The sequence below is a fragment of the Pinus tabuliformis genome, chromosome J, assembly GCF_031772625.1.
Source record: "Pinus tabuliformis cultivar Carrire ecotype Pingquan chromosome J, CPIR1, whole genome shotgun sequence".
Lineage (NCBI taxonomy): Eukaryota > Viridiplantae > Streptophyta > Pinopsida > Pinales > Pinaceae > Pinus > Pinus tabuliformis.
In genome coordinates, this window is record NC_142295.1 from 918,811,186 (window position 1) to 918,825,390 (window position 14,205).

A 14,205-nucleotide genomic window follows, 5' to 3' on the forward strand; every position below is an offset into this window, starting at 1 on the left:
CTCAACCCATTGATCATGGGTTATTAGTTGGAAACAATGGTAATATACCATTGGGTGTAGGAGACATTTACATGATGTCAGGTTCAGTTCCCGTTTCCCAACCTCAAGGTGGCCAATTACCGCCTGGGGGGCAGCCTCAGTTAACGCCTGGGGGGCAACCTCAAGGTACATCATTTGTGTCTGGGGGACAACCTCAAGGTCAGTACGCGCCTATGGTGCAATACATACCTCAAGGTCAACCCCAGCCTCAATATGTACCCCAGGGTCAACCTCAGTATCAATATCAACCTCAAGGATGGCAACCTCAAGGATGGCAACCTCAAGGGTATCAACCCCAAGGGTATCAACCTCAAGGGTACCAACCTCAAGGTCAAGGTCAACCCCAGTATCCGTATTTACCTCAAGGTTATCAACCTCAAGGTCAATACTCAGGTCAAGGTTATCAACCACCTCAAGGTCAATCATATGGTCAAAATGTGGGAACTACACCTTACAATTATCAATCCTATCCTCAATCCGGCTATGGATCTCAGTATCCTCAACCTGTTACGGGTCAATACCCTGGAATGTTAGTGTGGGATCCGTCACAGGGTCAACAGGTGTTGCAGCCAAGTATACAGTTGGTACCTCAAGCTGGACAACCCGTAGTTTCTGGTCCACCCCAACAACCGCAACCTGTCCAGTCAAATGTTCAAACTTCTGTAACTTCGGTAGTTACTCAGCCGCCAATTGCACCTAGTACTCCATCTCAAACGGCTGCTGCAACTACCGCCACATCTACCATACTTACTTCTGGAGTATCGACGGCTCCGATTTCTACTGTCTCTGTAACCACTCCTCAGACATCTTTACCGTTGTCTGGATCTACGATTCAAACCACGGTCCAGATGCCTATAGGTCAGCCTGGTATAAGTACGGTTGTCACTACTCAACCTCAATTTGTTCACCAACCGTACCAGGGACAGTACCAACCTGGGCAAGCTGTCCAACAACCGGTTTACCAGTATCAACCGTATCCTGGGTACACTTATCAACAACCTCAACAACCCCAGTACGGTCCGGTTAATCCTGGTTTTCCAGGAGGATATAATATCCCAAATGCGACTCCTGTTCCTAGTTATCCTGGATATCCTCCTCCTGGGGCCGGTATTGTGACCCAGAGTTTTAGAGATCCTAACCGGCAGTTACCGTTTATCGCAACTTTGGATTTACCAGACTTGACGCGCCTAACGAACGATCCAATTCAATATCTTCAGTTCTGGCCGCCAATGCCAAATAAGTTGCCCAGTGATATACCCAAGTTCGAAGGTAAGTCTGGAGAGGATCCGTCCAATCACGTGATGACTTACCACCTCTGGTGTGCTTCAAATTCTATCTCGGATGATTCGATCCGCTTACGTCTTTTCCAGCGTACACTCATTGGTCTCGCGGCCAAGTGGTACATTGAGTTACCACGGGCCTCTTTTTACAATTTTAGCCAGTTAGCTACCTCGTTCTTAACTCACTTTCAGTTGCCGGTCAGATACGATAACGGCACAGAGTTATTAACTTCACTAAAACAATCAACGTCCACGTATATTTCTGATCACATTCATGAGTGGAGACGTCGAAGAAGGCTAGTGAAAGTTTTTATCCCGGACCAAATCTTAGCTGAATGGTTTGTTAAATCATTATTACCGAAGATTACTGAAGATGTAGCTAAGGCCGGAGTAGTTACTGAGGAGCAAGTCATTGCTCAGGCGCAATACCTTGACTTAGTTTATACTCAGTCGGGTACGTTACACGAGAAGATTCCGGATCTTCCAAAGTCGAATCAAATCGCTGCTGCTCCTTCGGGATCTCATGCCGCTGATGGTATGATTGGTATCGTGAATACAAAGAGCAAGAAGAAGTCTTCCAAGGCTTCAACTACTCCTATTATCACTTTGCCTGATTCCCCGACAGGAGAGTCTTCTCCTGAACTTACCGCCGATATTCACGCTGTAGAGACATCTACGGCCAAATCAAAAAACGGTGGAAAGAAGAAAGGAAAGAAGAAGGCTAAAGCAGACAAGGCTCCGAAGGAGAAAACGGAAAAGTCGGAAACCAATGACGAAAAACGCAAACCTCGATATCCTTGTCTTATTTGTGAAGAGGATCATTTTACGAGAGATTGCCCTCATCGGGCCGAGGTTGTGAAAATAGTCAAAGGTTCTCCCACTCCTGCTGTGTTAAAAAATCCATTTCCGGAGCAGGAGAATAAGATGATAGGTTCTTCCTCAAATGCCAGTGAAGAACCCATTTTGATGATGTCTCATGTGAGGATTGCGACTCGATCGCAAGATTATGGTAGTAAGGCTCCTGTTGATGGTAAGGAAGCAGAATCTTCTCATTCTAACCCATCAACCTCAGCTCCTGGTTCCGATCCACTACAGATCGAAAAACCTAACCCGGACTTAGTAATTAAACCGCCCGCCAAGGGTGTACTTCGAAGGTCTGCTTTCAATCCACATGCGAGAGCAGCCCAGAATTACAACATTGTTGAGGACTTAGCTGTTTCACCCTCAGCAATGTCGGCGTTAGAAGTGCTGCAATCATGCCCAGCACAACGAAAATTACTTTTGTCGGCTATCGGAGCTGTTGATGTTCAGGACCCGAACCTGATAATCTTCGATCTAGAAAATAGTACACCACGTCTCCCCCATCAAATGGCTTTCCAAATTCCAGTGATAGTAAAAAACAGGCCTATTCATCGGACTGTGATTGATGAGGGAGCCTCTACGTGTATTATGTCGATTCAATGTTGGAGATCTCTTGGTTCTCCTTCGTTGAACCAATCCCCCACCATCCTTAAGGCCTTTGATGGCCGTGGGTTCCGTCCGTTTGGTATTCTACAGGAATTGCCTATAGGGGTAGAAGGTAAAACCGTTAGTCTGGATGTGGAGGTGGTTGATGCCCCTCTAGACTACAACCTTCTTTTGGGTCGAAGTTGGTCATATGCTATGACAGCGGTCGTTTCATCGGTCTTCAGAGTAATTAAGTTTCCACATAACGGTAAGATCGTGACTATTGATCAGCTGACATACTTTTCATCCGACCCAGCCTCTTCAGAGAGTATCCAGCATGTCGGTAAGACGACAATCCCTTATAGGGACGTTGGTGTAGGTTTAGTTAAAGATTCCGGTTTACTGGGAACTTTTCCTCTCCCTCCACTCAGCGTAGATCCTTCATTTGCAACAATTCATATGATTACATCAGAAAACATTATTTATGATGATCCTTGGATTGTCCCATCTGAATCTGAGATAGACTCATTCGGTGATGCTATGCCTTTGAGTCCATATGAAATTGCTTATGAAGCTGTCATGTCTTTTACCGACTCGCGTTCAACCGAAATCGACCAAATGAATGTGGTCAGTGAAGAATCACTTTTCACCTCAACCTTAGAACGGATAGCGTTTCCCGAAGTCGTGTCATCTGACGAACAACTTCGCGAAATCCTAAGTGTAGACGATCTACCATGGGAAGATCTCCATCACAGATCTTCGTTTTTACCTAAGGATGATGCTTTTGAAAATGATTTTTCATCTATCTTTACCGCTGAATATGTCAAAGACGCTCAGGATCCAACGAAACATTCTGATTCAGAGTTGAATTTAGGGAATATTTCTCGTACTATTCCCATTGATATTTCAGTGAAGCCCGGAATTGAGGAAAACATTCATATAGGTGCCGCATGTACAGAAGATGAAATCCAAACTTACAAGGCCCTATTCCAAGAATTCCGCGATGTGTTTGCCTGGTCTTACGAGGAAATGCCGGGAATCGATCCTGCCATTGTTGTTCATGAAATAAAGACCTACCCGGATGCTAAACCCGTCCGGCAACGGTTGCGTCAGATTCACCCTCGAAAAGCGGCTGCGATTAAAGCAGAAGTCGAAAAGCTGTTGAAAGCAGGTTTCATTTATCCGATCCCGTTAACGGATTGGGTATCGAATATTGTTCCAGTCAACAAGAAACAAGGAACAATAAGAATCTGTATCGACTATAGGGATATAAATCGAGCTTGTCCAAAAGACAACTATCCTACGCCTTATATCGATCAAATTATTGATGATTGTGCCGGAAGTGAAATGTTTTCCTTTATGGATGGTTTTTCGGGCTATAATCAAATCAATATTCTACCTGCCGACCAACCAAAAACGGCATTCATTTGTCCATGGGGGACATTTGCTTATTGCAAATTACCTTTTGGGCTTAAGAATGCCGGCGCCACTTTTCAACGGGCGATGTCTTACGCATTTCATGACATCAAGCACATTGTGCAACCGTACCTCGATGATTTGCCTGCTCATTCTTTACATCGAGCTGATCACCTTGTCCACTTACGAGCAATCTTTATGAGGTGTAGGCATTATCGAATTCGGTTGAATCCCCACAAGTGTGTTTTCTGTATAGAAACAGGTCGATTGCTGGGATTTGTTGTTTCAAAAGCCGGCATTCGCGTCGATCCCTCGAAGGTCGAAGCTATCATCAAATTGCCTCCTCCTTCGAGTTTGCGCCAACTCCAAAGTTTGCAAGGGAAAGCGAACTTTTTACGCCGATTCATCCCAAACTACGCCGAGGTCACTAAAGGTTTTACACGGTTGTTGAAACAGAACGCTCAATTCTCTTGGGACGAGATTGCCCAACAATCTTTTGATGCACTAAAACACGCGTTGACCCATGCACCGTTGTTGCATCCTCCCAACTACAACCAGGACTACTTCTTATACCTCGCAGCTTCGCATTCCACCATTGGAATGGTGTTAGTTCAAGAAGATGAATTCGGAGCGGAACATGTGATATATTATCTTAGTAGGACCTTAAATCCCACTGAGTTAAAATATTCGCATGTGGAGAAATTGGCCCTGGCAGCCGTTCAAGCTGTCCAGCGTTTTCGTCACTACATTCTTCTCCGTAAAACTACAGTTATTTCGGATTGCAACCCTATGATTTATATTTTGACAAAACAACTGCTAGGGGGCAAGTACTCTAAATGGATCGTTATCCTGCAAGAGTTCGACTTGGAGTTCGAGAAGTCCAAGTCTAAGAAATCCTTAGTTTTTGCGGAATTGATGTGTGATTTCCCGTGTGCTGACACAGAAACTGTGGCAGAGGAGTCCATTGCGGACGAATCTTTGTTTCTTATCAGTACTGTAGATCCGTGGTACGGAGATATAATCATCTATCTCCAAACCCAAACCTTTCGGCCTGAAGCTTCCAAATCGGACCGTCGAAAAATTCGGTTTCAATCCCAGCAATACAAAATTATTGGAGATACACTTTATCGCCGGGGGGCAGACTTAGTTTTTCGACGTTGTTTAACTCACGAAGAGGCTGAGAGGGTTTTGAATGATTGTCACTCTGGAGCATGTGGCGGTCATATGTCTGGGTATGCCACAGCTCAGAAGGTGTTGCGCGCTGGTTACTTCTGGCCATCTATGTTTAAAGATTGTATCATTGCAGTCCGGAAGTGCCACAACTGCCAAGTGTTTGATCGAAAGATGCGCGCACCACCTGCTCCTCTCCACCCTATAATTGTCGTTGGTCCATTCGCCAAATGGGGTATCGACTTTATTACTTGTAACCCTCACTCGGCCGGGGGGCATGCGTATATCATCCTCGCGGTTGATTATTTTACTAAATGGGCCGAGGCGATGCCTACATTCGACGCAAGCGGCAAAACAGCTGCAGTTTTCGTATTCAATCATATTATAACTAGGTTTGGTGTCCCACAAGCAATCATTACTGACCATGGGAGCCATTTTCGAAACATCATGATGACTGAGCTTACAAGCCAGCTTGGTTTGCGCCACGATAGCTCTACTCCTTATTATCCGCAAGCCAACGGTTTGGTTGAGTCTATCAACAAAGTTCTGGTTATCATGATCCGACGAACCATTGGTATTCATCGGTCGAATTGGCACAACATGTTATTTTCAGCGCTATGGGCATACCGAACCTCAGTGAAAAATTCAACAGGGTTCACTCCTTTCCAGCTAGTTTATGGCTTGGAAGCTGTGTTACCCATTGAATGCGAAATCCCATCACTTCAAATGGCTGTCGAATTACTCCCAGCTACTTCCGAAGAGGAGAAACGTTTATTATACTTAGCTAAATTAGATGAGACTCGACGTGACGCTACATTGGCAATCGAGACTCACGCGAAGCGAATGAAAGCTCAGTATGATAGAAATGTGACCCCTCGAAGTTTTTCGGAGGGAGACCTAGTGCTATTATATGATCAAGCTAACGATAAGCTAGGTGCTGGAAAATTCGTTCCTATGTGGCATGGACCCTACATTGTAAAGCGAAAGCTAGCAAAAGGGGCTTATGAGCTGGTTGATTTTGATGGGGACTCTTTGGGTAAACCCAGAAATGGACTTTACCTAAAGAGGTATTATGCTTAAATGGTGGGTATGGAGAATTTTTTAGTTAGGTTAGGTTTTCTTTCTAGCTAGTATGCTTGTTAGTTAGTCAGTGTGCTTAGCTTAGAGAGTGTGTTTTTCGTCGTTATTCTGGCTTATCTTGGTTTTACTCTTGATATTGCAGATGTCGACGCCTCTCCAAACATACATTGGATTTGCTGATGGTGCTTGTCGTAGTACACGGAATATCTCTTCCGCAGCTTGGGTTATCTATTCACCCTCTGACGAGTTAGTTTCTATGCATGGGGTAAGCCTCGGTCAAACAACGAACAACATTGCAGAATACAGTGCAGTGGTTGAATTATTATCCGAATCTATTTCATTTGGAATTCGACGTTTGATAGTGAGGTTAGATTCTGAACTTGTTGTATTACAGCTTAATAGAGTTTATGCCATTAGAAATCCTGTGTTATTAAGGTTGTTTTTGAGAGTGCGTCTCTTGGAACGTGAATTTGATTACATTGAATATCAGCATATTCCAAGGTCTTTAAATACATTAGCAGATGCAATTGCTTCTCGAATGTTGGACAGACATTTACGATAATCATGCAAGTAAATTTAAAAACATTTCATCACATATGTTAAACAAGATAAGCCGGTAATAGTGATATATATATAGATAGGAGTGTGTCAAAAAATATACATCGTCTTCGATCATAGGTTGAAAAACACCTTATGATCGGCAAAAATGATAGAGTACAAAAAAGTCAAAAATGTCACATGTGTCTACAAAGTGACTAGCCAATCACTGGTGGTGCTCCCTATACGACACCACTGCACGGGCTACCTTGCGCAAAAATCTCCTAAACGGTCCAGGGACCGCGACTACATAGCGCTGAAGCCTGATAGGAATATCATCCATGGTAGTCTCAGGCATATCCGTCGTCAGACGCTCTAGATCATGCTCCAACTCAGCCAGTACCTCTGCAGCCGCCGCGTCCTGTGGGGCCGGTACCGGTGCAACTGGATGTCTCCTCTCAAAAGGCCGGAGGTTGGCTAGGCGCTGTGGACCAACATCTGCATTTTGAAAATTTTTACTGTCAGTTTTGAGACGATATATATAAAAACAAAAAAAAAAAATACATAATTTGAAAACTTGTGAAAAATAAAGTACCTCTGTCATCCCATTGTTCTCCCTGTGGAAGAACCATGTCCGGATCATGTCGAAAATCTACTCCGGCATACGGAAAGTCCTGGATCGAGAAAACCTGGTCCTCCAACCAGTGAAAGTAACTATCAGAAAATCGAACAACTGCCGTGCCCTCGTCAGGATGCCGGGCCATCACCGCAACCCATCGTACCAGCTTTGGCTCCCGAGGACCCAAGATATCAACAGTGAGTTGCTGAGGGATCAGCATCGGAACTCTCTCTAAGGCAAAGCTCACGACTAAAGGCCCATATCCAAAAGTTTTCAGTCGTCCGTTCTTTGCCTTAGTCAGTTGGCTCTTCACATTAGCCGACACAGCATCACACCAGTTGAAAATGGTGCCTTGGTAACAGTCAATTGCCATCCGCATTTGGGACCCGGAAGCAATGTGTAAAGCGGCTGCGCCGCAAATTCTGGTAACCGTGAACGCTATAACTTTGAGCTCACGCAGAGAGATGTATTTGATCTCCACGCCTTTCGAATGGTGTGCACCAGGTGTGCACCAATTTTCCCGGAGACTAACAAGGGATTGGCCACCCGGCCTAGTCCCGGCTAGATTGAGTTGCTCGCCTCTATTTGGCAAGCCAGTGAGAAAGTATACATCAGAGGGCTCTATCTCGAGCTGGTGCCCTCCTATGTAAAAGCATTGCTCTTGAACGTTCCATCTCTCAACCAGCCATTCTAAGAATCTCACCTGAGCCCTCATGCCAGGTATGGCCCAGTATTTATATAGCCCGCATTCTTTTAGGGCATCAATGGAAGGTTGATGTTCAATTGCAGCTAAATCAACGTCCTCGTGCTCTCTTTCTCTCCAATCCAACATGGTAAATGCCCTACACACCAAGAAACAATGATTAGAACTGATTTGGGGAAATTTGAATGGTTATTTGTGGAGATTGGGGTTTTTAAAATCCGCCTTTCACGGAGGACGCACCCCGCGTTTACAACACAGGGCGTCCGGACGCAGCTGGCCTGAAGGTGGGCTGCATCCCCCGACCATTTTCCTGTATAGGAAAAAGTCGGGGGACGCAGGTCACCCGAAGGGCACCTGCGTCCACCGAGGGGCGCATTTTGAAACCTAAACCCCCCCAAAAAACAAAACTAAAACCTAAAAATCAATTTTAATCGGATGAAATTGAAGAGTAGGATGTTGTAAAATACCTGGAAGAGACGGCGTTCGATTCTGACGGTCGGATTTTCCGCAGCAACCACGGGAAGTTTCTTGCCAAAAGCCCTTTTTTCAACCTCAACAGTAAAATGGTAAAAATGATATTGTAAAAAGTCTTTTTATAGGTTTTTTGGATGAATTTGTTCATTTTTCACCACGGAAAGATGTTTTTCGATGTATTTTTGCCTATCTTAAACAGGTATGAGTAATGTGTTGCTTTTGTGCAGGACAAAGGGACTTAGAGGGAAAATTGTCATTTTTCACGAACCAAAATATCAGAGTCATCTTTTAAGCCCTTTTCTGACTCCTAAAAAATGAAAAGATTGCCGAGCGTTTCTTTTACACTCGTTAAAACGGAATTAAAAGACGGTCCCCTTATAGCTCTTTTCTGACCGTAAAATCAGGAAAAGATTGCCGGGTTTTTGTCGTTTCAAACTCGATACGGAAATAAAACGACGTGTCCTTGATCACTTTTTACTTTTCAGGTCAGTGACACTAATTATGAAAGTACTCCTTGATCGCAAGATCAAGCGGTTCCCCCAGGTATTATTTTATACTTTTTCGGGCTTGAGGGACACAAATCTACGAAAAAGTTCAACTTAGAGTCTTCTTAAGTTTTTCAGACTCTCTAAAATTGAAAAACGCCGAGTTTCTCCTATACTGGGCTCGTTAAACATTTCACAGTAAATGACCTGTTCAATTACAAACAGGAACGAACCACTCCTTCCTAGGGTTCGAATCAAAACTAGGTTGGACTCATCCGAAGGATGAGCTTATAATCAAGCATATGTTATCCTCCTCAAGCTTGTTAAAAATAAAGAGGTACTTGCCAGAAATGGTGGGGGAAAAGAGAGAAGAATGAGCCTATTTGTTACCTTTTGTCTCAGAAGAAACTTTATTACCACTCTTGAACACGACACTTTTTCATTCACCTGGGTTGGGAAATCCTTACCTCACAGTTGATCAAACCACTTTGAAAGTCTTTAACCGGGTTCCGGGGATTAACTTTGAATTATTCATCACCAAGCCATCTGTCGTGTCGTTATGTGTTCAAGAGGTCTGCAAGTAAAACTTTCATCTGCAAAATACTTGTCATCCGTTTGACCATCCCTGAGTCAGTCCTTACAGCAACATTTCTTCAACTTGAACAATGATTTCGTGTTGCAGGCTTGCCTGCAACGAGTCGCTTTCTATCGACATCAGCACATTATCTAGAGAGATGACTTAGAGATCGTCAGTACCTTGAAGTCTGCATGCATCAATGGCAGGTTTCTCGCCTTTGACGTTAGTTTACATCATTGACTTTCGATCAAAGGATTCCGTGAAATGTTCGACATCAACTCATTCATTCACATCTCATGGATTGTACTGGGTACTTTGAGAACCATTGACATTACTGGTGGTCTCTCTCACGCTTGTTAACAGTTTACATCATCGACTGGTAATCAAGTGGTTTCTACCATGTTCGACATCAACTCATTTATTCGCATGGCTAGAATCGTACCAATTCGAGAAGTAGAAATGAAGACCCTGGATCTAGTTTCTACCATCCAGGCTGCGAGGAGTTTTGTATTCATTATCTAAGTAGACTAATCACAAACAGATGGCTGCGCCCATACTGTGTCTACAAAAGTCTATGATTATGATGTACTACAAGATCATTCCTGTATCAGAGTAGTTAGTCTGTTAGTTAAAGTTTTAATCTGAGTATGGGAATGCCTACCTCAGTGATGATATAATCTTATACATGTATTTTGTGTTGAAAATTGCAGGTTCTGACCAGGCTCTCCACGAGATAATCCTTGAAATGATAAAGCGCTTCACCCTTCCTAGATAATACGAAACCCTAATCTATTTCAGGCTTCGCACTTTAGGGGGCAATCTGTTACACTAAAAAATGTCACCATGACCATTTACAGTTAGGATGACTCTATCAACAGTCATGCTACCCTCTTAGGCAAGTCTTATGCCTCTGCTTTCCATGTTAAACTCCAAAAAAGAGAGAAAGTCTTTCTAAATGTATTTATCTCTGGGGACGCAGGTTCTCTCAACCTTACCTGCGGGGACGCACCCAATATTCACAAAACTTGCGTCTTAGGACGCTCTGTATGTAAAGGTGCAGGTGCGTCCCCCTGAAAAGGTTAAAATGCGCAAGTTTCATCTTTAAAAAGTCACTTGTGGTCATTTCTAGAGCATTCTAGAAGGTTGTTCGACGTGTATTGAGCGCCTCCAGATGGTTCATGCACTCCTACCAAAGAGGAACTTATCCCATCAATAGGGGAGCTATCCCATCCAAAGAGGGGATTATCCCATTGATGGTGGACCTGATTAACTTCCTCTTGAGCACTATAAGTACATGCATTGGGCCAGAAGGAGAAGAGGTTGAAAGCTATACATTTCTAAGGGTAAATGCTGCAGGAATTAGGACTCCCATTTAGAAGCTTGTGAGGAGAGATTGCCATCTTTGCTTGTTCTATTTGGAAGTGGGTGAGCTTTGTCAAAGTAAAGGAGAACTCTTGATGGACCCTGGGAGGGACTTGCACAACACCAAGGCTCAGGTTGTATTTGTTCCTTTTGTTACCTATTAATGCAAATGAGTCCATTCTTCTCAATAACTTGTTATTTATGAGTTGTTTCATGTACTCCTTGGTCTATGTGTTAAATATGTTTTATTCTATGAGATTATCAAGTGCTATTTAATCGTTTGATTGTTAGTGTATGCAGGTTTCAAAGTGAAGGAGGAGCTCATCCGGATCAGCGGAGCTGGACTGCTACAACAGCGTTGGATTACAGGTAGGATCTAAACACTTGATTTCCCGTATAGTAAATGCATGTTTAGAGAAGGATTGCTCTTGTTTGTCTTGTTTGTCACTAGAGAGTCTTAGGCTCCTAGGGAGGTTGGTTGTGTCCGCACAATCGACTCTTTCCGCCTGACAAACCCATAGAGGACACTCACATGAACTTAATGGATCTAAAGGGTGAGCACCAAACTGTCCTGTCCCAAGAAGACCAAAATGAACCCGATTACAATCAGTTTCAGACTAGGTTTGGCGAGTCTTTTGATTTTAAACAAGGTTATGATACCGCTGTGTATGAGGTACACAAACAATATAAGCTGAGAACTAGGACCATTGATATTACCAAGCCTAGTAAAACAAAGGAAGGCAAACAACCCAACAAGACTAAAGGCAAGGCTATCATAACAGAACCAGCTGATATACCTATTCCAAACCCGCATCAAGTGACTGTAGAAGATATAATAGAAATACAACCTTCCAAAAATCAGCCTTTGCCACCTTCTTTCTCGAAAGAAAGCTCGAACAGGGTTCCAAAAAACTTTCCTGAAGTTGAAAAACAGCAAGCAAAAACTTCCCATAACGCTGATAAACAAGAGCAAAACGCAGACAATTCAAATGAAACAGAAAAAACTGCCATTATCAACACCAAAATTCCACTGGAAAAGCCATTTAACTTAGAGACAGAAATAGATAAGTTAAAAATATCCATTCCCCTCTCAGAATTGGCCAAACACGATGTATATAGGCAGCAAATTCAAAGATCACTTCAAATGCCAGAGGTCAAGGATGATGTAAATGTTTTAGATGACACCCCAGAGCTGCTGTTTGGCCCAGAAGTTAACGGAAAATCAACACATGGACTGGTCCCACCCTTTTATGTAAGTTTGCATATACATGACAAAGTTTTTCACAACGCTATGTTTGACTCAGGGGCATCACACAATCTTATGCCCAAAGCAGTTATGGAAAAACTGAATCTTGATGTTACAAGACCTTACAAAGATCTGTACTCATTTAACTCAAGTCAAGTGAAATGTTTAGTCCTCATCAAAGACTTGTGTGTCTCCTTAGTCCAATATCCCAACAAGACCATCCTCATGGATGTAGTGGTTGCTGACATTCCACCAAAGTATGGTATGCTCCTGTCAAGATCATGGGGAGCAAAGCTCCAAGGATCCCTTCAATTAGACCTTTCCTATGCCACCATTTCAGTATTTGGGCAACCAAAGAGACTGTATAGAGAAACGCTCATGAAATATGTGGTAAGTAGTGAGAGCCAGCCTGAAAATTTTCCCATTTACTCAATCCACTCTGATATGGATTCATTTATTTTGTTTAATGATGATACAAATGTTTCAATTGATAATGAGCCCTTCGCTTTAGAGCAACAAGCACACATCAACGAAGATTTGGTTGCACATACCCACGAAACTGTCATAGCAGCTGATGCAACCAGCCTACCAAAAGAAGTTCCCCAGACATAAATTTTAAATCTGCCCAATCCTAAAACAACTCAATCTCTTGATACTGACCATAAGCAAGAAATCACATGGTATTTAGAGTTTGATGGCTCTGTCAACAAGTTAGGAGCAGGGGCAGGTGTCTGGATTCACAATACACACAATAACCATGCAGAAGGCCATGCCTACAGACTGAATTTTAAATGCACAAATAATATGGCAGAGTATGAGGCTCTGCTTTTAGGCCTTAAACTCCTCAAAGCTCTAGGAGCTGCAAAAGTGTCTATTTTAGGAGACTCTGATTTAATCATACAACAGATGAAAGGCAATGTTGTAACCAACGACGACAGAATGAGAGCCTATAGGACCGCTGCTACTAATATACTCCAGGCATTCACTGAATTCAAGCTTGACAAGATTTCCAGAAATCACAACATTCATGCACACAGCCTAGCCACCTTTGCTAGTACATGCAAGCTTCCTTTTGACCCAAACCATCACTTCACAGCTGAAATAAAACATAGGTCCGCAGTCCCAAATAACGTTAAAGACTGGCAAGTATTCGAAAATGATGCCCAGATTAAAAATTTCCTCACCCTTGAGCATGAGTTTTCAAGTATCAACATTGACATGGATGCTATGACAGATACAGAACACCAAACAACTGAAAATCAGCAAGATATAACAACTGCAACAGTCAAGCAAATCCTGAAACCAACTATTTTTGACAAAGAAAACATACAACAGCTGAAACAAATACACTTGGAAGATATAGCCAAAACAGAGGCAGACATCATTGACTTAAAGGATAACTTTCTGCCTGCTGGCCTAACCCCATTAGAAGATATGTTTGATGCTAATGATGTGCCCAGAAAGCCAAAATTGCAGCCCATAAACACTGAGATAGAGGAACATAACATCGGGACAGTAGAAAAGCCAAAAATGATCAAACTGTCCAAAAATTTACCACCCGATCAAAAGCCCAAGTATATTGACTTAGTCAAAGAGTTCCAAGATGTATTTGCTTGGAGCTATGAGGATCTGAAATCCTATGACACCTCCGTGACCCAACACACCATTCCTTTAAAACCAAACCAGAAACCCTTCAAGCAGAAACTTAGAAGAATTAACCCCATGCTTCTTCCCCCGATTGAGAAGGAAGTAAAGAGGATGTTTGAAGCAG